This window comes from Mustela lutreola, chromosome 5, assembly GCF_030435805.1.
Source record: "Mustela lutreola isolate mMusLut2 chromosome 5, mMusLut2.pri, whole genome shotgun sequence".
NCBI classification, from domain to species: domain Eukaryota; kingdom Metazoa; phylum Chordata; class Mammalia; order Carnivora; family Mustelidae; genus Mustela; species Mustela lutreola.
In genome coordinates this window covers 1,573,512-1,597,893 of record NC_081294.1, presented here as the reverse complement: position 1 = coordinate 1,597,893, position 24,382 = coordinate 1,573,512, and positions in this window count along the sequence as shown.

The window sequence follows — 24,382 nt, the reverse complement described above, 5'->3', positions numbered from 1 at the left end:
ACACACACCACACACGCACCGCACACGCACGTGCACACACACACATCACATACAGCACACACTGTGCACACACACAGTCCCCACGCAGCACGCGCACACACAGGCACACACGCACACTATGTGTGGTTGCCTTGTGAGGAAGGGGGCACCCGGGGGGGGAAGCTGCCTCCAGCTCGGCGATGCTGCTCTATCTTTAAAGAAGATCAGGATAACGCTTACTTATTTGAAAAATGAATAAAGAAAAATAAAAAATAAAAAGATCTGGATAATACAATCAAACGATGAAAATTGAGAAGGAAGCGTGTTGGGTATAACGGATTCACTGCATCTTTCCGTGGATATTCCGTGGGAAGCACGTGGCCGCAGCACCCCTGACCACTCGGTAGGAAGCATGGAACAGGCCGCGTCCATCTGGGTTTCTATTTCTTTCCATATTTTACCGGAGTGACCTTCAAAGGTTTTTCAAAGACAAGAAATTACAGACCAATAGGTAACAAGCAAAATCAGGTGTAGACCGGATTAAATGAACCCCCTGAGCCCCGGTGTGTCCGCCTGGAGCGGTGAGGGGAGCGTTAGGGGTGAGCACCTCGTTAGACGCCCCCGCGCCGCGGGCCCCTGCGTCCAGGGCACGCCCATCAGAGAGGAGTCGTCGGCCTCCCGTCCACGTCATCCACGCCTCTTCCGAGCGCACTTGCAAAGGGAAGTGAGGGTGTGAACGGGCTTGGACCACCCGACCCCAAGCTGCTGCAGGTTGAGACAGAGGTTGGGGGTCCGCTGTCCCGTGGGGGTGCTCTTGGGTGGTGCCTTGGGAGGCGGGGAGCACAGCACCGGGCGGAGGGGGCTGGGCTGCAGGGCCGTCCCCGGGAAGATTTTGGCTGAGCGGTGGACTGTGTCTGAAGAGAGAAAACGAGCCCCCTCCGTTCTCGCTGGGACGCATCGCCCTGGGAGGTGTGTGCTGGGGCGGGGTCTCGGCGGAGCCCCATTCCCAGCAGCCGGGAGGTCAGCTCTCCAGCCCTGAAGGGACATCCGGGTGACACCGCAGTGTCAGCCCCACTACCTCACTGTGGAAACAACAGGGCTCGGGGCTCACAGGACGTCCGAAAGCACGTCCCACTCCTCAGACGTCGGCCCGAGACTGCGGAGGAGATGCAGCTGCGCCGACCCCGTGTCCGAGGCTTGGCCGCGCTCAGGTCTGTCGTCAGCGACGCGATCTCGTCTGACCGAGCTTTGGTGGAGCTGCTGCTGGGAAGAAATTCTGATTATTGGGGAAGTTAGGTGCACTCGATTTCCTCCTTCCTTGAGGGTCTCCAGGAGTCGTGGGAGCAGAGCCCGCAGCCCCGAGCCGTGTGCCGTGTGCACTCGCGCCCACAGCTCCGTGCTCGGACCGTGCCACCGCCCGCGCAGCCGGGCCGCCGTGGCATTCGTGCCTGGTGTCCTCTCTGGGCACCCAGCACCCAACTCCAGCACCCTGGGAAGAGCCTGGCCTGGGTCTCCCCGCCGCGCCCGCCTCTGACCTCTGCAAGGGAGGAATTTCTCAGCTTCTCTGGCTTCAGGGTTCACACCGGATAATAAGGAGTCGGTGCCCTTTCTTCAGAGCTGTTCAGTCACGTCGGAGCGCATCTGCTGCATTCCTGCTTAGAAGTGAGTCCTGGAGTAACGCGAGCGTTCTTTTATCTCGTTCCTTTGAAATTCTCCTGGATTTTCCCTCCTCACCTGAAACAACCTGTTGTCCTTGCGTCATTTCCTAAATAATTCTTTCCTTAAATACCTGCACATGTTTTGTGTTTTTTAATTACCAGACAGAGCAGGGCCCGCTGCTGCCCGCTCTTGTGCTGGGAGCCCCGCTGCCGTCAGTCCCTTTGGCTCGAGCTGGTTCTGACCAGCTGCGGGTTTAGCTTTGCAGGTGGCCACTTGAACAGAGGCTTGACCTTGACCTCCTGGGTCCTCTGCTTCCCCTCCACTCGGGCTGGGGTCACCCTGCTGTTTACATTCTGTTTGATTTCAGGACCCAGGGTGTCGCCGGCGAGCTCCGTGGGAGATGTCCGGAGTGTCCCCTGCAGCGCGTGACCAGCGGGCCGGGGTGCATCCTGCCCTCCCAGGGCGCTGCCACACCCCCACAGGAGCTCTCCAGCCCTGGCCTCCTGGGCCCCATCTCCTTCCGTCCCCTCCTTTGTCACCGGTCTTTCTCTGTTTCATGAAGGAACTTGAGCTTGTTTTGTGTCCCTCACAAACCAGGGCCTTTCTGTCCATCTGCGGATGCACTCGGTGGACTCCGGCGCCTTCCCAGATCCTCACGGCTCGGAGGCAGCACACACAGCCTCCTGCAGGCCCTCGTGGGCACTACATGCTGACGTCTCTCCAGTCCACCCCCTGACCCTTTCTCCATCTTAGAAGGCCCCACACCCACTCCCGTGGCAGGTGCGCCGTGGGCTGCCCTCCCCCAGAGAGTTTCTCAGCACAAGGTCCACAAGCCGGTTCTCCGTTACCTGTGTTCTCCGTTCCCGAAGGTCACCTACAACTCCCAGGCCCATGTCCTGCCCCCGGGGCTGCTGTCCCTGGGCTTTGACCCGAGAACCCCCGCCTCCAGCAACTGTCCTCGGACGGCTGCGAGATCCGGGGTCCTGCTCCCACGCTGGCCCCTCCTGCCCCTGGCCTTGCTCCGAGGTGCCCCCAACACTGCCGTCACCTGGTACGTGACCCGTCTTCTGTCCGGTTTCACTCTGACTTATTTCGGTGCTTCGCCCACCCCCGAGCTCACCTGGAAGATGAGCATTCTGCTTCCGCGTCTCCAATCCCGACTTCTGGCCCTTTATTCAGACACATCTGGAGCATTTCTGTCCGGATGCCTCAGCTTACACTCAACATGTCAGACGCCGACCTACTTCCCCACCAGGTACCATCCCCATGACCCAAGTCCCCGTGTCCCTCCCCAGGCATGGCCAGCTGGGATGTGAGCCCGGCCTGCCTCCTTCCTCTGTTAGCATGTGCCCACCAAGAGGTGATTTTCCAGAAACAGAAGGCTGTGTCCCTTTTCCATTTTAATCGTAGAGCAAGGAAATGTCTTACACATTCGAGATGTCTCATCCAGACCTGCTACGTGTTCTTCCCATCTGCGGTGACCCTCGGACTTACAGGACCACGAAGAAAGGCCGCACTGCTGGCCTCCCCGCTGTCCTGTTCTGCTTCTAGTTCATAGTGCCTGTGCGTGTGCATGCATGTGTGTGCGTGTGTGTGCGCGTGTGTGCAGGTGAATTCAGCCCATCCTTCCTGCCAGCGTGAACCGCTCAGCCCCTGCTCTGTTACCTTCCCCGCAGCCAGGCTTCGTCGGTCTGTCATCGGAGTGTCTGCTCAAGATGCCGTCGGTTCCCTCCCCGAAGGCCTCAGCGCGTCTGTGGGACGAGTGAGAACCCGGCAGGGCCTGCAAACATCTCGCCGTCCACCCTCCGGGCCGCTGTGCGCCCACACGTCCTGCCCTTGGTCGTGTCCCGGGGCTGCTGAGAGCCGTGCCCTGTAGAAAAGAGATGCCATTTGTGGGAAGCGGGAGAGGTGTGAAGACGTGCCCGCGTTATCTCACTGAATCCTTAGGACGGATGACGGGGACATCATCGTGCCCAGCGCGTGGAGAGGGAGCCCCGGACCCAGCCTCCTGCCTCGGGCTCCTTTCCGTCCGTAAAGCTCGGTGGGCCGCCTCCGGATCAAGGGGCCACGCAGAGGTCCCTCGGCCTCCACACGCGGCTTCCTCTTTGCTTTCCTTCCTTCCAGGCCGCCCGCCGGCCCGTGCGCCGCACGCCTCTCCCCTGACCTGCCGTGTGCAGCGCAACCTCCGGCCAACTCCGTGGGCACGGGTCCAGCGGGGGCCGTGGGAGGGCACCTGCCCCGTCCCGCTCCAGGGCCGGTGCCAGGTGAACTGGAGGACTTTGTACGCCGTGTGGGCGCTGCCCGAGGAGCTGCTCAGCGGAGGTCAGCGCTGACCCTGCTCGGTCTTTCTCCAGCCCGTGAGGACGGCCTGGAGATGCCGCTCAGGTCAATCACCTGCGACTTTAGCACTGATTTCCCGTGACCATGAACTTGCGTTCCCGCATTTGCTGGTGTGCTTTTTCCGAGGACTTGCCGCCTTACTAACAGCTTGCAGCTGACGTGCAGTTTGCTGAGGAACCTCCTGGATGGGAAGACTCGGGCCCCGACACGGGTCAGCCCCGCGCTCCGCAGGGTCCCTCCCCGAGCTCCAGCCTCTGGGGCAGGCGGCTGCGAGTTACGCATGCACTTCCTGTGCGCTACGGTGTGACCAAGTCATGCAGACACGTCATCTTCTGTCGTACAAAACACACCGTTTTGTGTTTATTAATCATCACAAACGTTTATAATATGTAATGTACAATATGCACATTTTGTAAAATTTGAAAAAGTGTAGAAAAGTGTGTATAACAAAGTACAAATTGCCTTTACCTGACCTCCCGAAGAGAAGCTCTGGGCAACGCCGTGGACCCACGTGGATATTCATCTGCAGACACACATGCGTGCTCCTGAGCAGACACACACGTGTGTTCCTGTGCAGACACACACGTGTTTTCCTGTGCAGACACATGGCCTTAGGGTTTCGTGTATTTTCTATAACACAGTTGATACACCTATATTGTATATAATAGTACTAATATATTACCATGATACTTATGATTTTGCAACTTTACCAGTATTATTTTTGTGAAGATAATGCCTACAGCCTTTTAAACACATGAAACTCACTGATGGGCTCTCTTAATTTCTTAGGTGTTGACTCGGAGGGTCAAGGCCCAGACCCACAGCGTGGCTGCTGTATCTCCCTGCAGATGAGAGGTGGCGACGCGGGGGTCAAAACAGAGAGCCAGACGGAGACCTTGATAAAGAAACATGGGTTTGCGACAGCAGAAAACACAGCAGTGTCTTCCGAGCTCTGGACAGGGCAGCATCCCCCTCTATCTCTCGTGCTGTCTAGGTGTCCAGCAAGTGCCGATAGCCGGCCAAGCCATGATGGGGGAGACGGGTCATTAGTCTTGGTTCGGGCTGGCTTCTCAACGACACGGCGCCCGGTCCAGGGCACGTGCCCCTTGACACACAGAGATCCTCTTCCAGCCAAAGAGAGCCCAGCACGCACCTAATTAAAACCTTTAAAATCCTAAAATAAATGTGTTTATTCACTTCCACAAGGGTACAGAAGGCACATTCTGGGGCCGCTCTTTTTACTGCCTCAAACACGCCTGTATGGGCGAGCCTCAGGCTTCGTCGTGACTACGCGGGAGAGCTGTTCCCCATTGCGGCACAGCTGGGGAGGCGGCGGGGCCACGACGCAGCTGCTGGATCCTGTCGGGACACACCCTGACACCGCACAGGTGTGGGCTCGCGCCGGAGACGGAAAGGAGCGCCCGGGGCAGTGGGGACACGGGAGGCTGGTCTGGACCCGTTGTGGCAAAGCCGCGGCCATTCTTCGTGACAGCCCTGGGGAAGCCCGCCGGTCACATCAGCAGGCCGGTGTCAAGCAGCCACATCAGACGGGTGAGCTCCAGGGAACACCAGGGCACGGTGGAGTCGGCCTGCCGGCCGCTGACCCCACGCGTGGATCCCCGGCCTCCTCTTGACAGAGGCTCCTGATCAACACCACATGAGTGCGGGACTTTACGCTCAAGCGACAAACTGCTTGGTTTGCTTTTAAGCATGTGTTTCATTAAAGACTCTTAATAGAAAAGGAACAGAAGTGTTTTCCTTGTCTTTGTTATTTCTTATCCCACGCGCTCTGGGAGGCGGCAGTCGTCCAGGCTCACGGCAATCGCAAACCATGCAAGTTGCAAAGTGTCCCCTCTCCAATCAACAAGCGAAAATGCATAAATGCTTTGTTTGTCAAGCTCGGAGTCTGTTCCAATGCAAGCGTGGCCTGCTGTCCCAAGCTGACTTCTCTGGTCTCAGGGTACGTTGTCTAGGCTTTCCCTAAGTGGCCTTGTGTTATTTCTGGTAAACTGAGGTACCAGTGCCCCAGTATCTGGCTCTGTTGTGAGTGAGCCCAGAGAAAAGGGCAGGTGAGGGACCGGGTCAGCGAGAGACGGCAGCCAGCCCGCGAGAGACGGCGGCCAGCCCGCGAGAGACGGTGGCCAGCCCGCGAGAGACGGCAGCCAGCTAGGAGGCGAGCGGGATCCGTCCTGAGCCCTGCTAAGACTGACCCCTCCTGCAAACGTCTGCACGCCGGAGCGGAGCGAAGGTTGGCGATCCTGTGACGCTCCTTGACCTACATTCTAGAACATTCTCTTGAGTGAGAGGAACAGTGTTGGGGGTGTCGGCCGCTCCCTGTCCACAGCCAGAGCAGGGGTCACTTCCCAGACTGCTGTGCTGACCCCCAGGAGGCGGGCCTCCCTTCTCTTGAACTTCCTCCGTCACACCACGGTGCGGCTTCATCCGAGTCAGGCACCGCCCAGGGCCCCGCGCCGGCCCGTCTCTGCGCAACCCCTGGTCACGAAGACGGAGCTGGGGAGTTCTGTGCTGACGCCCGGCCCCAGCCGCGTGAGCCTGCGCACCCCAAACCAGAATCTGGCGGGAGCGAGGCCCATGCTCAGCGCACCGGAGACGGAAGAGAGGGTCTTGGTGAGGAATCCCGCACAGTCACGATGGTAAAGGTCTGTCAGCGTTGGTCAGCGGAAGCATCCCTCCATCGCTTGCAGAGTATATATAGGATTCTCTGTGAGGCTAAATCATCTCTTTGCCTGTTTGTGGATTTCTATCAGTTTTTTCCCTACATTTCTGGAGGATGCGTTCATGGCTTACTTACTCCTTCTAGCACCCCCTCTGTGGAGCTGGCCACTCTCCACCGGCCACAGAGGTCAAAGGGTTCCCCTCCGTCGCCTTGACAGGCTGCTGTGCCCACCAAGGGCGGCTGGTGCTGGGGACCTGCCCCGCTCCCTGGGCTGCGCACCACGGCCCTCCGGTGTACACAGTCCTCAGTTTCCCTGCATCAGCATCTGCCTGGGAAGAGCCAAGTGCCCATGGGCCCACCCACAGGTCCCTGGGCAGGGTCTTAGCAGTGCTGGGTCTCAGGCAGGATCGTTGGGCACAGGGTCCTTTCTGCCTTTTATGACATTGACGAGCCTTTGTGTACTTGATTTCAGACGGGGCGTCGTTCCTGACGTCTGTCGACTGACTGCGGGATGGCCTTAGCCATTTGTGCGGCTCTTTTCAAAGCCTTTGGGTCCAGCATGGGTACTTCTTCATTTGTGCAGACAAGAGTGAGGGCGCGCAGGGCCAGGCGCCCCAGGCTCAGCCCCGCACCCCTGTGACCCCGTCCCGGCTCCTTTCTCTCTGCTGACCTGCTGGCTCGCGCCTCCTGACCTGTGACACCCTGCAATTGTTATCTAATCAATTCAGCCGAAATTAAAAAGGTGTATTTGTATTTGCTTGAACACCCTCTCCCTGGGATGTTTGCAGCTGTGACCTTTCAGTATTGGATTCTGCTCCCAATCGCAGGCGGCCGGCCGGATTGCTTGGCTAATAAATAACGGAGCACCTTCGGAGGAGGGAGCGGGCGGCACGGAGGGCTGGGCAGGGGCCCGCACCCACCCGCCCGCTCCTTGGAGGTCCCAGGGCCCTGCGAGGAAACGAGCCTCCAGGCGCTGCCGGGAACCACACCCCCCATTTCTGTGGGTTCCTTTCAGTACATCAACCCCACTTATAGGAGCTGGAGTTGTATTTTTTCATTGGAGTGAAATGCACGTCACATAAAACTGACCAATGTAGCCATTCAAAGTGGGTGGCCCTCATGACTGTTTCCAGAACTTTTCCATCAAGCAGACCCATGTGCCCACTACAGGACCACCCCCAGCCCCATCCTGGGCCCTGGAAGCTTCTCCACGACTTGTGCGTCTGCGAACGTGGCTGCCCATGCAGCATGTGGGGTCACGCCGCACCTGGCCTTTCGTGTCCGACCCCCACCTCACGGCATGTTTTCAGAGTGTGGCCAAGTCTCGATGCGAGTTGGTACTTCATGGACCAGAGGCTGCTTTTTTACTATTTTCATTTCTCCTGCTGCGTATAAACAAGTTAGGAATTATTAAGGAAAAATGAAAAATAGTTTGACATCAAACCAAAAAGTCCGTAGCACATGTAATCCTTAGAAAATAGAAGACAGGCTCAGCTGCTTTGGCGTTTACAAAATTAAAAGTTTCCTTGGAGGAAATTCCTGTAAACTACCAACAGTTCACCCTAATGAACGTTAGAAGCCTAAAGAATCAAGGATCCCGCAGTGTGTGCGCCAGAACCTGGACCAGGAAAACACCATGTGTCTAATCGCTGCCACGTTGTCATGTTTTTGTCACTGCAACAGTTTCTAGCCTGGGGCCTGGGCAGCTGGTTAACCTTACAACTTTACAAACTTGACAAATATTTAATCAAAGGCATGGGACCATATAAAACAAATGATGATACATGAGGACGATAAATAGCCAATTTTTAAAAATACATAAAACTTAGTCACTATTTTTAACTCTGAAGCTGAAGAGTCGATAGAAAAAAGTTAGAAGCAGCTGTGTAGGAACCCGGTAGAGCTCTCGCACTGACCAGACATCCTGCTGTTTCTGACTTTTGGGTCCCTTGGCACCTATGTCTGAAGTAGTTGTCAGACCGTCTTTCCTGGCTCCTCATGTCTGCACCCCATTGCTGAAGTCCTGGATGTTCTCGGGAAGAAGGGACACAGACAAGGTCTTCCTGGGGTCTCAGGGTTGTAAGCAAAGGATCTGGTGCCAGACAGGTGAGGTATGAACAGATGAACACAGTAACTGAAGGAGTGGAGAAGGTGAGTAATCTAGAGAGGCCCGTCTGGATGGAGCTTTCTGGAACATAGCCGCCTTCCTATTGAAGCTTCCAGAAGAGACCATGTCACTCACAGATGACACCTTGGCACTTGGGTTCAATGACACAGAGACACATATCTCGATATCCTCTGAGCCCAGCCCCCTTCTGGGACACACCCATCAACTCCTAGGGATCAGTTGTGTGATCCTTAAGAGTCTTTTAGTTCTGGGACCCCTAGCTTGTCTGCGGTTGAGGCAACAAACAGGACAATAGTGGTGATGGTGGTTGTTGGTGGGGATGATGAGTGACACATGGTGATGATGAGAATGATGGTGATGATGGTGATGGAGATGGTGGTGATGATGATGGTGACAGTGATGTAATGATGGTGATGGTGGCAGTGATGATGATGATGGTGACATGGTGGTGCTGGTGGTGATGATGGTGATGGTGGCAGTGATGATGATGATGGTAACATGGTGGTGATGGTGGTGATGATGGTGATGGTGATGATGTGATGATTGTGGTAACAATGGTGATGGTGATATGGTGATGTTGGTGATGGTGGTGATGGTGACAGTGATCATGGTGGTGATGATGGTGATGAGGCTGATTGAACAACTTCAGTTCATTGAATTCCTCCTCTATGTTGGGCCCCATAGGAGTTCTCTACTTCCCTCACAGTCACAGTAGAAAAGCGTAAGCCTCCTACATGAGGACAGAGGTCAGTAAGAAGCAGCAGCTGTTCAATGTCACCTAACTCAGAGGGAGCAGAACTGACTGGCAGGTCTCCCTTGCTACTTCTGAAGTGCTTGATGCTGATTGCTAGAGGGACTAACTGTGAGCTCCTTTTTCCTCCTTCTAGTGCCCACGATGTGCCAACTCACCTAAGAAGTACAGACTCTGCAATCTCTCTGTGTTTGACCGTTTATATAATGCATTTCCTCTCGCTACTTATAATTCTTCTGGCCTATGACCTGTTCTTCCCAGGTGCTATTTAAACACAGGTTCCTTTCCCACCACCTTGCTCATCACCCCTAACTTCTCTCTGATGTGTCACCGCGCTGTGTTTACCTTCCTTTCTTCCTCCATATTCTCCAGGACCAATGGCTGTGAAATTCAAGATGAAAGTCTGATTGCAGAGAGGAAATCTAAATATCACATGTTATTAATATAGATGGAAATAAAGGAAACGTTTGTTGCCACCTCGCATTATTCTAAAGATATGGACACACAGAGTTCTCTAACTGAAAACAATGTCTTTTTGTATTTTTAGAAAATAGTTGAACAAAAAGAGTTTAAAGAAGCATGGGTAAAGAATTTAATGTCCAGGTCAAACTAACCCTTTGCTTTTGTGATTAATTAAAAACATCTTCTCAACAAATGAAATTTTCAGAGCACTTTCAACATTTGACCACATTACTAGAACACTGACAACTTGAGACTTTTTTTTCTCAAACATTACATGATACCCTCTCCCCACCATAAAACTCCACACCAGTATGAACATAACAGAGAGGGAAGATTATCACATTATGGGACACTGAGTTATTTCCACTATTTCAGCAGAATATTTTATTCAAAAACACAAATATTAAAGTTTTTCATTGTAATGTTAACTAATTTTGAGGGGGAATAATGTTTTCTGTTTGCTGAAATTCTGGTCTCTGCATAATAATGTATTTTTGTATTCCTTTATGACATATATTAAATTGACTTTCTCCCTCCACACCGCTGACTTTTATTGTGACCTTAGATGAGTACAACAACTCCAGATGAATGCCTGGATTGAAGGGGCTTAGCTGGTTAGACATTAGATTTATAGAAAAATAAAACAGCTATATCTGATCCCATAAAGATAAGGAATATGGAGACTAACACGTGCCTCCAAGATAGTAAAAGTACAACAGAAGGTGAAGATTGTGGGAAGAGCCAGCCTCCCCTTGTGGCTGGCGGGCCAGAGGCCTCGGCCCCTATGGCCAGCCTCCTGGGGTAATGGGCTGGGGGTGGAGGAGGAGCCACCTTTATGTGACCTTTTTCAGGCTGAGTGACTGCTAGATTCTAAGCTTCTTGAAGCCAGAGACTTCTCTTACATTTCCCCATAGAGCCCAGGAAAATAAGCACAGGTAATAGGTGATCTCTAAGTGATTACTGATTTGTCTCAAAATGATCTTTAGAGGTCTACATGTAATATAATTTTTCCATTTCCCTTAAGCCTATTTGCATTATTGCTGTGTGGCTCGTGCATCAACTAGCTTCTCTTTTTCTCTCTTTTCTGATTATGTATGTGGGTCTACAAATGTATGGATTTTGTAACAGCATTTCACATGAAATTATTTAAAACTACTTACAAATATTTAAATACACACACACATACATTTCCTGAGCATTTAGGACCTTTCCATCAGAGAAATTTATTAAATGAGGTAAATGTTTTGACAAATTGAAAATGTTTATGGTAGTTCAGAAATTTGGCAAGAAAAAACTTAGTTTGTATATTAGAAATCCCCAAGTTTCTAATGGAAAAAAATACATTTTGACTAAGAGAAAATGGTCTTAAAATAGCAAATTTAACACAGACCATCCCATGATAATATTATGGTAAAATATCTAACATGTTCTTACTCCAGGACAATCTCTTTCTCTCAAATGCCTGCGTAGTTAACTTCCCTGGTTTAGAGTGGACACTTCAATGCCTATGATACCAGTTGGAAATCATCAGCTCCATGAAATAGTGAGGAGAGAGCCTTCCCTTAAGATGGATACACATTTTTGTAGAGGTAGTACTGATAGGCGAGGATAAAAATTATGTTAGAGAAGTGCCACTTTCAGCATAAAGAAGCAGACACCTACCCCAAAAGCTCTCCAACAGTAACAGCAGTAGACTCTGAATAAAATACAGAAACAACTAGCTGGCCCTGGGGACACTGAACAGTGTCTGGGATATAATCCAAAATCACTTGACATAAAAAGATAGAGGAACATATCCCAAGGGAAATTCTCAAGGGGGAAAGACAACAGATGGCAACCCCAAGATGACTCAGATGCTGAGTTTATGAGACAAGAACTTCAAAGCAACCATTACAAGTATGCTCAGTAAGAAAAAGAAAGGTACGTTGTAATGAATGAAAAGACAGGACATTGTATCAGCAAAACCAAATATGTACACATTAGAAAACAAAATTCAATTAATACACATTAAAAAACAATAGAAATTTTAGAAGTGAAAATTTTGAAAAAAAAATTACCAGAATTTCTCAAAGAGTTGGAACAAGCAATCCTAAAATTTGTATGGAGCCAGAAGAGACCCTGAGTTGTTAAGGAAATTTTGAAAAAGAAAAACAAAACTGGAGGCATCACGTTTCCTGATTTTAAGGTTTACTACAAAGAATGATCACCAAGACAGCATGGTACTGGCACAAAAAATAGACACACAGACCAGTGAAGCAGAGTTAAGAGCCCAGATATGGACCCGCAACTCTATGGTCAAATAATCTTCAACAAAACAGCAAAAAATATACAGTGGAAAAAAGACAGTCTCTTCAATAAATGGTGCTGGGAAAATTGGACAGCTTTATGTAGAAGAATGAAACTCAACCATTCTCTTACACCGTATACAAAGATAAACTCGGAATGGATAAAAGACCTCAACGTGAGACAGGAATCCATCAGAATCCCAGAGGAGAACATAGGCAGTAACCTCTTCGATATCAGTCACAGCAACTTCTTTCAAGACATGTCTCCAAAGACAAAGGAAACAAAAGCAAAAATAAACTTTTGAGACTTCAAGATCAAAAGCTTCTGCACAGCAAAGGAAACAGTCAACAAAACAAAGAGGCAACCCACGGAATGAGAGAAAATATTCCCAAATGACAATACAGACAAAAGGCTGATATCCAGGATCTGTAAAGGAGTTCTTGAGAACTCCTCAAACTCAACACACACAAAAGAGATAATCGTGCCAAAAAATGGGCAGAAGACATGAACAGACACTTCTCCAATGAAGACATACAAATGGCTATCAGACACATGAAAAAATATTCATCATCACTAGCCATCAAGGAGATTCAAATCAAAACCACATTGAGGGACACCTGGGTGGCTCAGTGGGTTAAGCCTCTGCCTTCAGCCCAGGTCATGATCTCAGGGTCCTGGGATCCAGCCCTGAATTGGGCTCTCTGCTTGGCGGGGACCCTGCTTCCTCCTCTCTCTCTGCCTGCCTCTCTGCCTACTTATGATCTCTCTCTCTCTCTCTCTCTCTCTCACTGTCAAATAAATAAATAAAATCTTTAAAAAAAAAAAAACAAACAAACAAACATTGAGATACCACCTTACACCAGTTAGAATGACCAAAACTAGCAAGACGGTAAACAACGTGTGTTGGAGAGGATGTGGAGAAAGGGGAACCCTCTTACACTCTCAGTAGGAATGAAAGTTGGTGCAGCCACTTCAGAAAACAGTGTGGAGATTCCTTAAGAAATTAAAAATAGAGCTTCTCTATGACCCTGCAATTGCACTACTGGGTATTTACCCCAAAGATACAGATGTCGTGAAAAGAAGGGCCATCTGTACCCCAATGTTCATAGCAGCAATGCCCACAGTCATGCAACTGTGGAAAGAGCCAAGATGCCCTTCAACAGACGAATGGATAAGGAAGATGTGGTCCATATATACTATGGAGTATTATGCCTCCATCAGAAAGGATGAATCCCCAACTTTTGTGTCAACACAGATGGGACTGGAAGAGATTCTGCTAGTGAAATAAGTCAAACAGAGAGAGTCAAGTATCATATGGTTTTGCTTATTTGTGGAACATAAGGAATAGCATGGAGGACATGGGGAGATGGAAAGGAGAAGTGAAGTGGGAGAAATCGGAGGGGGAGACAAACCATGAGAGACTGTGGACTCTGAAAAACAACCTGAGGGTTTTGGAGGGGCGGGAGGTGGGAGGTTGGGTGAGCCTGGTGATGTGTATTAAGGAGGGCATGGGTTGCATGGACCACTGCGTGTGGTACATTAACAATGAATTCTGGTACGCTGAAAAGAAAATAAAAAAAAATAATCACTGAGTAACACTCATTACAAATGGAGATAACCAATGAAAGTTTCACTGATGCTGAGACCAGATCAGTAAGGATCATCCAATATAAATAAGAAAGAAAAGCAAGTAACTAGATTCCAAAAGAAGAGGGAAGAGAAAATGGGACAGAAGATAAATCTTCAGAAATTAACTTAAGGTTAAGAGTGTGATGACCAGAATGCCTGGAAAGGACCTCCGACTCTGAAACGGAAGGCCTCTAGGGAGTTTTGATCTCTGGGGCTGTTTTGGAGTAGTAGCTAAGCATGGACTGGGCGGGCCTAGACAGCAGGTGTACAGAGACCAGCTGGTCACTGCCCTGATTTTCATGGTAATGGTAAAAGCCGAAACTTGCCCGTGAAGGGTGGGAACAGAGGTGAAGACACTATTTGAGAAACTCTTCTGAAATTGAATCTACAAAATATGATTTTGTTAAAGATAAGTGACTAGTTAACAATGACTTTGGGGTTTATAATTTGAGTGGGTGGATACTGTTTCCCTAAACAAGGTACAGTGTGTTATGGGGCCAGAGGAGTCCTATGGGGCAGGCAGCATAGAAGGAAGCTATTTAACGGACGGGAGTAATAAGCTCATCTTGTTCCCCTACCTGGTTCACCAAACACTGATCTACCTGATTTTGTTTCTATTTGTATAATTTGTCTGTATGTTCAGAGGATGAAGATTTGTTCTCACCAATGATGAGAGCAAATACGGTATGTGGGCGCTAAAGGCAGTGTCCATATCCTTGAATAAGTCTTGAACAGGCTTCTGTGGACAATTGTCCTGTGAAGACATTGACTTCCACAGCCCCTAATCCAGCCAAGGTAGATGGCTGACTGCAGTGGGATAGAAAGTGAACAGACTGGAGAGTCACATGTGATAAAACTTAGCTTCACATGGCCACCCATTCAGGGGAACATGGCATTACATGATCAGCCCACCTGGGCCAGGAGCAAGATGGCATAGCTTCCCCCACAGACATCAGGAAATGGCAGGAATGCACCCAGGAGTGAGTGGGTGAAGAGCTCTCCCCTAGGCGAGGACCATTCTGAGCAGAACAGGTTCCATCCTAGGTGGAGGACTTAGAGAGGGAGGTCGAGGGCATATCCCCACAGGATGGTGTCCACGTGTGTAGAGGAAGAGAGACCAGCACCACGGAGAGGGAAGACAGTTCTAGATGTTCAAAGCAGAGAGGCCTGGAAGTTCTTTTAAGACCAGGGCGGAAGGGAGAGCCTTGGCTGTCCAGGCTCTGTCCATGTCTCATGTCCAAATGTGCCGTAGGGTCAAGGCACATGGAGTTTGGAACAATGGAGCGGTCAATGGTCTGTGCGTAGACAGCCCTCCAGTGGGAAAGCCAGATGAACTCCAAGTTCTCTAGGAATCTGACATGCAGTGTTTAAACATCACTGGTGTCTTAGGAAAGGGATCAAAGACAACCTCTCTGGACCACAGGACATTCCAAGCCCAAACTGGGCTTTTTTTGTTCATTGGTTTTGTTTTGTTTTGATCCACATAGTGTCTGTTGTAATAGTTCAACCTCTAATGATTAGAAGTCCGGGTATGCTCACCTAGACACGTCAAATAAGACTGACGACCCCCAGCTGTTCTATGAGGAGAGGGCAGAGTGTTGGCAGCCCCTGTGGGTGAATGAGGCCATAGGCCAGGTATGTACCTGGAATGTTGCCATGGCCTCTGGCAGGCTCTTCTGTGGAAGCACTGGCCACCTGCAGGACAAACAGGAAAGACCTATCGTCCCGGGAGACCAGGAATGGCCCAAACACGGACATTTCTGCAGCTCTAGGGCACCTTTTCCCACTTACCCCACAAGCGGGGAAACCCTGTGAGCCCCTGCTCTCCCTCCGTCTTCGCAGCAGTGGTGCAGGGGAGCTCTGTCCCTATGTCCTGCGTCTGCCTCTTCATCGGCAGGAGAAAGGCCTGGCTAAACTGTCCCCGAGGAGAATCATTCCATGGATTTTAGGCTGCAGTTGGTGGGCGTCAAGTCAACAGCTTCTTTTTCTCTCAGGCTTCTCCACAGGCAGCATTCGCCACAAAGCCTGCTCTTCTACCTGTGCCCCGAGTGACTGTGCTGAGGCCTGGCCCTGCGTGGCTGCTCTGCAGCAGGCGCTGGCTCGATCCCGGCCTCTTGGCTGTAGCCGTGCGACTCACCTCACGAGCCGGTCCATGGAGGTGCAGGTCAGCTAACATTATCACGCACTCACTCTGTGGTTTTTTGCCACACAAGTAATTAAGGGTGTGCTTGGAAGTCACAGTAGCAATTGTCACAACTCCGGCCAGCACCGGAGAGCCTCCTGGGGGTGTCATCTATCACTGAGTCCCCACGTGGGGCCATTATGCTCGGGATTCTACTCCATGAAAGAGGGAACGAGGCTCCGAGAGCTGCAGCACGTTTCTCAAGTCCGCAGAGCTGGACAGCACCGGCTCTTGCCTCAGGCCAGAGACTGGCCTTCTCACCCCACCCGCCCCCCGTGTGAGCGAAGCCGGGGTGGTTTCCTCAAACCAGTGCCTGAGGACCATGGAGATCCTCACATAGTTTCTGAAACATTGGGTGGTTGTTTTTGAAACCAGTGACGTAGAGCCATCCACATGCAGAGGGAGGGACCACCCAGCTCCCCAAACGGAGGACACAACCGTCCTGACGCTCCCACCTGCCGCGGCCCCCAGGGCGGGAAGCCCGGTGAGTACAGGTGACCTCCCGAAAGAGGCAAGGGTCGGAGAGAACAGCACAGACACCTGTGGAGGGCGAGGGACCGTGGGAGGAGGGAAGCGTCAAGGCGGAGGCATCCCTGCCAGGCCCTAGCAGTCCGCGGAGCCTGAAGAACGTCTCCGTGTACACGATGCCCAGTGGTGGTGATGGCAGGAAGGTGGCCGCCTGTCCGTCCCCATAGAATGCTTCCTGGACCGCCCAAAAGTGCTCGTCGGGAGTACCTGGCCTGACCGGACGCTGGACTGAAACTCCTTGTTTGACACAACAGTGGATAATTGTTGAACGTTCGTTTATTTAAGCTATCTAATTAATTCTATTTAAATACAGGTATTTATGCGTGTATATGTACATGTAAGTGTGTGTACATAATTGTACAAATACATGCGTGTACAAACAATGTATATGTAAATATAATGACGCGTGTGTATAAACAAATGAGTTCTATAAATGTATGCGCACATGCACAGACATGTGGGTACACGTATGTGTGTGCATACACGTGTGTGAGTGTGCAAATATGCCGGCCTGTGCACACATTTTCGTACTATCTAACTCCACATTCTACAGGAAGGCAGGACTTTGCAAACCCTGAAGTTATCCCAGGGAGTGTGGACGCCGTGTTGGCGGAGGCGCCGTTCGGAGCCTGAGAGCCTGTGGGTCAGGGTTTGTAATGGGCGAGTCCTCAGCCCTTGCACGATGCTGTGAGGGGACCCATGCCCTGACCCTGAGGGCTGGGCCAGGTGACCGTCCTTGCAGACCGCTTTGCTTGAGGGACTCCCCAGGACCAGCCCCTGACCAGCCACCTACCACGTGTCAAGCCACTGTCAGGAAAGCACACCCACTGGCTGGTCCCGGTCATGCTGGGTTGTGAGGTCCGATTCCTCCGGTCTTCTCTGTTGGCTCTCCCCGCAGATGCCCTTACCCTATAACCCACTCAAGTGCAGTTACTTTGATGAAAACAGCCAGAAAGTGAAATGCTTCCCCTACTCTACAATTATCGCTTGATTTACACAGAATGTGCAAATGTATGCATGAACCCACGCAGGCTCCCATACACGTACACACATTTTCATTGTTTGCGCTTGAATTTTGACTCTGTTCGGTATGAATTTATTCTATCTAGTTTGGGAATGCATATCAAAGTAATAAAACAAGATGCCGCCGCCTGGGCCTGAGGAGTGAGGCCGCAGCGTGGGGAAGGCAGCAGGGACATGATGCTGCGGCGGGGCTGGGAGCCTCGGGAGAGTCCGCGCAACGCGGGCCTCGACGGCACAGGCACCAGGGACACCCCAACCCACCGGCCAGAGGCGCACCCAGTGCCTCGGGCTCCTCACGGCAAGCTGACTTGTGTGCGTTTGAGTCTAATTCATGCTTCAGATGCATTTTATTAGAAATATTTTAATCTTCCATGGGAGATCAATCAAATTGAAGTTAATTGGGCAAAAAAAGCTAATGATTGGTTATTCCCAGATTGTTATTTTGCATATTAAGAACTTGGTGAATTGGAAAGCTACGAAAGAGACATTATTATTAATGCAAGAACACTTAATGGTAAAATATGGCCAGTCGGATCCACAATTCAAGCACCTCCCCGTATTACCAACAAATATTCATTAAAGGCTCAAAAGAACACTTTGCTCTGGCTAATGCATGAAAAATGCTGTATCCTCCAAACAAAGGTGAAGCCAAGAGAACTAAGAATTTCCCATGAGCACTCAAAAAAGAATGAGAAAATTGAGTTTAATGATGGAGAATTATAAGCAAGTCTGCGTCTGGAAGAGAAAAAGTGCCAGCATAAAGACTGCCTTGTGTTGGGAAGAAATTTGTTATTGCCCTGACGAGATTAAGCGCTGTAATTGGCACTGTTTTTCCCCCTCACATATTGTGCAACCCTGCAGAGGCAGCGGTAATAAATAACGCACACTTAGCCACACCATTGGTCACCCCGCCGCTATCACGGCCACCTCCCCCATCCGCGGAAGATAAATGTGATTTAAATTAATAGCCAGTCCTAAATAACTCCTCAGCTGGTAAACGGCGCATTTATCAGACCCAGACAGGCAGTGTCCTTTGATTCATGGTCCCCCCCCGACAATGTGAAGGGTGCGTACAAAAATTGTTATTACTTTTTAATAAAGTGTAACAGTCTGTCTTCAGCCATTTATCAGGAACGGTGGCATTCTGACAAACAGAAATATCTTAGCCGAGGATGAATGAGAGGGATAAAGGACACATTTCTCAACAAAAATAATCACTGCCTAAATAATCTCATAAAAGTCACTTTTTAAGTGCCTGGAAAGAAACGTATCCAGAACGATTCCAGGCCCTGGGGGTCGTTGAACTGAAAACCAGACAAACTCCTTTCACAGCCACCTTTGCGAGGGGGAGAATTCTTGTTCCTGTCGGCAGCCCTGTGTGGTACGGATTCAAGAGGACGTGGGCAGCGCAGAGGAAGCTGCCGCACCCCTGCCCGCCCGCCCGTGCCCACATCCGCGCGCAGAGCCTTCCACCACGATGAGAAATGCGCAGCAGCTCCCACCGCACTCCTAACCAGAAACTCCGCGGCCGATGCTGCAACTCCCCCCGACGGTTTCCAGAGCAGCAGCCCACGTCGTTGGACCTCGACTGCTCCTGTGACTGATGGTCCGTGCTTCGCGAAAGATACTTGCAATTACCCACATAATTGGATTGGTCAGCGAAAATTACAAAGGCCGCTCGAAGCCCGCTCTGCACTGGAATCCTTTCTCTCTTAATTAAATGAGGAGGCAAACCTCCCCGGTGTCAGCAGGTCATCCTTTCAAAGCTACTGGGCAGGTCCAGAATGGGGATTCCTTGCTCAGTGGTTTCCTTTGTGCTTGGAGAGCTCTGGCGAAGCTCGCGGCCTCCCCCGGCAGCGGCCTCCAGCTCCACATCAGCTCGTGGAAGCCTCGGCCAGATCGACTTGTGTCGGGCGCGCAGGGACCATAACCAGAGAGTCTGCGACATCAGAAAGGCTGGCGGGGGGGATGTCTGCCATCTGCAGCAGTGGAGCTAGGACGTCGCTTTGACGGGGCGACGGGAAACCAGTCTAAGTCTTAAGACGCACCTGCGGAGGGTGCCCGGTCCCACTGGGCCAGCCCGGTTCTGAAGGCGGACCTCACCTCTCTGAATTCATTCACAGCTTTAGGTTTAAGGTTTTCATTCCTAGAAATACTGATATGCGTTGGGAATGAGCGAATCCGGGAAGCACCCGCCGCCGTGTCCGGCTCACGAGGGAACATAGGCACCAGGACACGCATGACCTTCAGAGCATTTGGGGTTTCAGAATAGTTTTCTGCTCGCTGAAAGGGTCCCTGGTTGTAACCGTGGGGACCCGCCAGCTCGAGTGGTGTTTGCGCTTTCATGCCCCTGCACAAGGAGCGCCGCTGGGGTCTGACGGAGGGTCATCTGATGAGGTCGCTGGTGCTTTGACTCCCCTCGTGACTGCACGTCTGTCCGTCTTAGCCGAGGACAGGAAAGAGAGTGCGGGGTTGGCCTGTGACTCAACGTCACCCAAATACAAATAAGCATTTTGCTTGAAGACAAAGGCATCTACTGAGTGTCCGTATCCCGACATTAGAAGGTGCCGGAAACATCCTGTTCTTCCCCCCCACGGTTTACCCCCGCCCCACAAGCGGGGGCTGCACACAGGGACTCCTTAAGTCCAGGTGCTCTGGGCCATCAGTCATTCACCCAGACAATAGGTAGTGAAGTTCCCTCTTGGTCTCACGGGGTCTCTGCTGTCACCTGTCCTGACAACTCTGTCCCATTGTCCAGCCAGGCCCCACTGGGGAGGCCTTCTGCTGCACCTGGGGAAGAGGTGACTCTTTCCCCTCCAGCCAGGGGCTCTACGGGGAAAGCCGATGGCTGGCTTCTGGAGCCGTTAGAGCTACTCTTCTAAAGTCCTTCAGAATAGTTCTCGAACTCCCCAGCAGTGTTTCGACCGTGAGCCCCCGTCCCTCACCGCTGCTGATTCAGTCCAGAGTCGCAAACCGTCCGTCTGTGGAAGCCGGACGTGAGGCAGGAGCCCGGCTGTTTGCAAGGGCAGAGCTCCTGCCTTTTCTCCTAACACAGGCCTTCCAAGCCTCTATAACGGGGCTTTCAAGAGGGACGCTCTCTCCTGGAAATCAGCAGGCCGGGGTGGACGCCAAGACCCTTCATCTGGTTTCTCGGGGAAGAAAGAACACAGGTCCCCAGAGCCTCCGAGAAGGGCCGGCGTTGTGCCGCACACACAGGTAATAGTCAATCCATTAACCTTTGCTCACGGCGCCCTGCACGCTCTTAATACCTTCCCGGTAATAGCTGCGCCCGGGAAAGGGCAGCGCGCGCCCCCCACGCGGTAACGGCTCCGCGGGGCCAACCCCCCCGCCCGAGCGCCGGCCGCCTCTCTCCCTCCCTTTCTGTTGTTCAGAAGCTAATCTAAAAGGACCTGTGGAGGCAGAGGTCGGTGAAACTGTAACGCAAATGTTACTCCTCGATTATCCGGCGGGTGAATGTCAGCTGCCCCCGGCGCAGGCGACGGGGAGTGAGCAGCAGCAGCACGAAGCAGGCTTGGGGCGGGCGCCGCGGTGCAGGCACCGAGCGCTCCTCCTTCCCTCCCGGAACTCGGCTTCCCAGCCCCCTACCCTTCTGGCACGCAGCTTCCTGGCTCCCCAATTCACAGACCCCCAGATCCCCAGGCCCAGGCCCCCAGCAACCAGCCCGGACACCACTGTGCCAACCCTGAACGCCTACTTCTCCACCAGACCTCGGGTTCCCAGGCGCCTAGCCTCGCAGCACCCAGCCCTCCAGCTTCCCAGTGCCCAGCTCCTGGCTCCCCGACTCCCAGCGTGTGACGGCCCTGCGCACCCAGCTAGCTGCCTTCCGCGTCTTCCTACCCTCACCCCTGCCTGTGCCTGTCTTCGGGAGACAGCTCTGCGAGCTTACCACTGTCCTCTGAATGTCACAGCCCTCTGAACAGGATGACCGTCCGTACAACGAAGGTGGTGCGAATATCCATCTTACCGGCACGGACGCGCACACACACGTGCACGGACGCCACACGCGCATGCACACACGTGCATGGAACCCACCCACACACACACACACACACACGTGCACGGACCCCCCCATGCGTGCACACACACATGCACAGACCCCACAAGTGCCCACACGTGCACGGACCTCACACGCACACACACATGTGCACAGATCCTACACGTGCACAGACCTCATACGCGCACACATGTGCACCACCCCACACATGCGCACACAAGTGCACGGACCCCACACACACGTGCACACACACGTGCACGGACCCCACACGCACGCACACACGTGCACGGACCCCACACATGCACGCACACACGTGCACGGACCCCACACGCGCACACACACGTGCACAGACCCCACACACATGCGCACACACGTGCACGGACCCCACACGCACGCACACACGTGCGCGGACCCCACACACGCGCACGCGCCTGTGCACAGACCCCACATGCGTGCACACACACGTGCACGGACCCCACACGCACGCACACACGTGCACGGACCCCACACACATGCGCACACACGTGCACGGACCCCACACGCGCACACACACATGCACAGACCCCCACACACATGCGCACACACGTGCACGGACCCCACACACGCGTGCACTCACAAGTGCACGGACCCCACACGCACGCACACACGTGCACAGACCCCACACACATGCGCACACACGTGCGCGGACCCCACACACGCGCACGCGCACGTGCACAGACCCCACATGTGTGCACACACTCACATGCTTTTTTCCTACAGAGCTCAGTGCAGTGAACTGAGCGCTTCCTCCAGACTAGAAGGGAAATTGTTACATTAAAACCTTTACATTTCCTCTGAAAATGCATATTTTATATCCCCCCAAACAGCAAGACATAAAGCAAATGGCCTCAGAAATGTCTTTGAGGCCTGGCAGCCAGCTTGTGACGGGAGGCAAGGCAGAAACAAGGAGGCGCGACGGTACTTTGGGGCAGAGACGCAGAATGTGGTGACCGGGCTAGCCTCCCGGGACCTGGGCGTCTCTGCAGTGTCGCGGCCCGCTCCTGCTCCGCGACCTGGGTCCGTGAGAACTAGCTGCTACCCTCCCTGAGTGAGGAGGCCTGCTCTCCCTCTGCGGTCGCCTGGGCCTGGTGGGTGCAGGGCCCATGGTGAGCTGAGACAGGAGGGGGAGGGCCCCAGGCGACAGGATTCCGACCAGCCGGGTGCGAGGGGCGGGTGCGCTGGGTCCGGAGGCCGGAGCAGCATGTGGTTTCATCTTTGTTGCTCTTTTTTTTTTTTTTTTTTTTTGGTCCAGCTCCCTGGGTGACAGAGAAATCTTATTACCGCCTAATTTTAAGTGCAGAGATCCAATTATTTACGTATTCATAATTTAGAGGCAGGCAGTGGCAGGCCGCTTGCTGTCACAGCGACAGGCTATAAATAGCAGCGGACCCTCCCTGCTCCCCCGGGCGGCCGGAGGGGACCCAGGGCTACGGCCTGCTCCCCGCTCTGGATTCTGTGCTCTGCGCCCGGCGGAAGCCCCTCTTCAACAAGCTGGGAAGCGGGAGGTCTCCGGTGGGACCCACAGGCCTCCAGGAAGACGCCTCTCTATAGCACAGTCACAACTCTGGCACACAGAGACCCCGAGGAATGGGACCAAGGTGGGCACTGTCCTCCCTTCCCTGTGGGTTGACCTTGGGTTCCAAACACCTTGGAGCGCAGTGTCCTGCAGGAGTGCTACTCAGCCTCTGAAGAGGGGCCACTGAGTGTGTACATGTGTGCGTGTGTGCGTGCGTGTGTGTGTGTGTGTAAAACGCCCCACCGCTGTGTTCACACGCCCTTGTAAGGCGTAATGACAGCTCATTCCCGGTGAAAGGAAATTTTGAAGGCATGAAATCCCAAACTCACATTGATGTTGGAATTCCATTCAACAGACATAAAACCACTCTGCCCAGTTAGGACGCACACGGGATGTCTGCGCGTCTCCCTAGGAGCCATTAAGAGTTTGCAAAATAGTTTGTGACTTGTTGACCTGAATGTGCGTAAGATTGGCTTCCCATCTATGAGTCTAGAAAAGACAAACAAAAACCAAGATCCTGGTAGAAAACAGTATCGCCATAAATCCTACAATCCGCCAAACCTGGGCTCCTGGGCAAGCTGGTGAACCGTGGGAAGCGGTTCCGTAAGCACTGCAGCACGACAGACACCAGAACGAAGGCACAGAAGCGTCCAGCCGAGGCGGGCCGGTGGCGAGCAGCAGCAGGGGCAGCCCCCGGGGGACGGGAGGACGGGGGTGCCCACCCCAGCATGCCACGCCCTGCAGATGGGCACGAGGCCAGAGACAGAGCCACATCGCCCCTTCCTGCCCCTGCAGCGAGCTAAACAGGTTCACCTCGGTGTGAGAAAAAAGTAATGTTTTCTTTTTTGTTATGTTTCAGAATAGTAAAATTAGATCGATGCCTACGACCGTTTTTTTCAGAAGTGAGGTAGATATGGATTCAGTGTAAAAGAATGATTTATAATCATCCTTGTTCCGGTGAGAATGAGATATTTGAGCATTAAAATACAGAGAGGGTTTAAATTTAATTCTAGCTCTTTCAAAAATCTAATTGTATTTTAATTTTGAAATAATAAATTAAGATGTTACCACGCATTGATCTCACATCCTTCTTCAGAGGAATCCCGTGCTCCCCCTGGAGAAGGGAGGCAGCCCTCGCGGGCGCCCGGCCGCGGCTCGGCGGGAACAC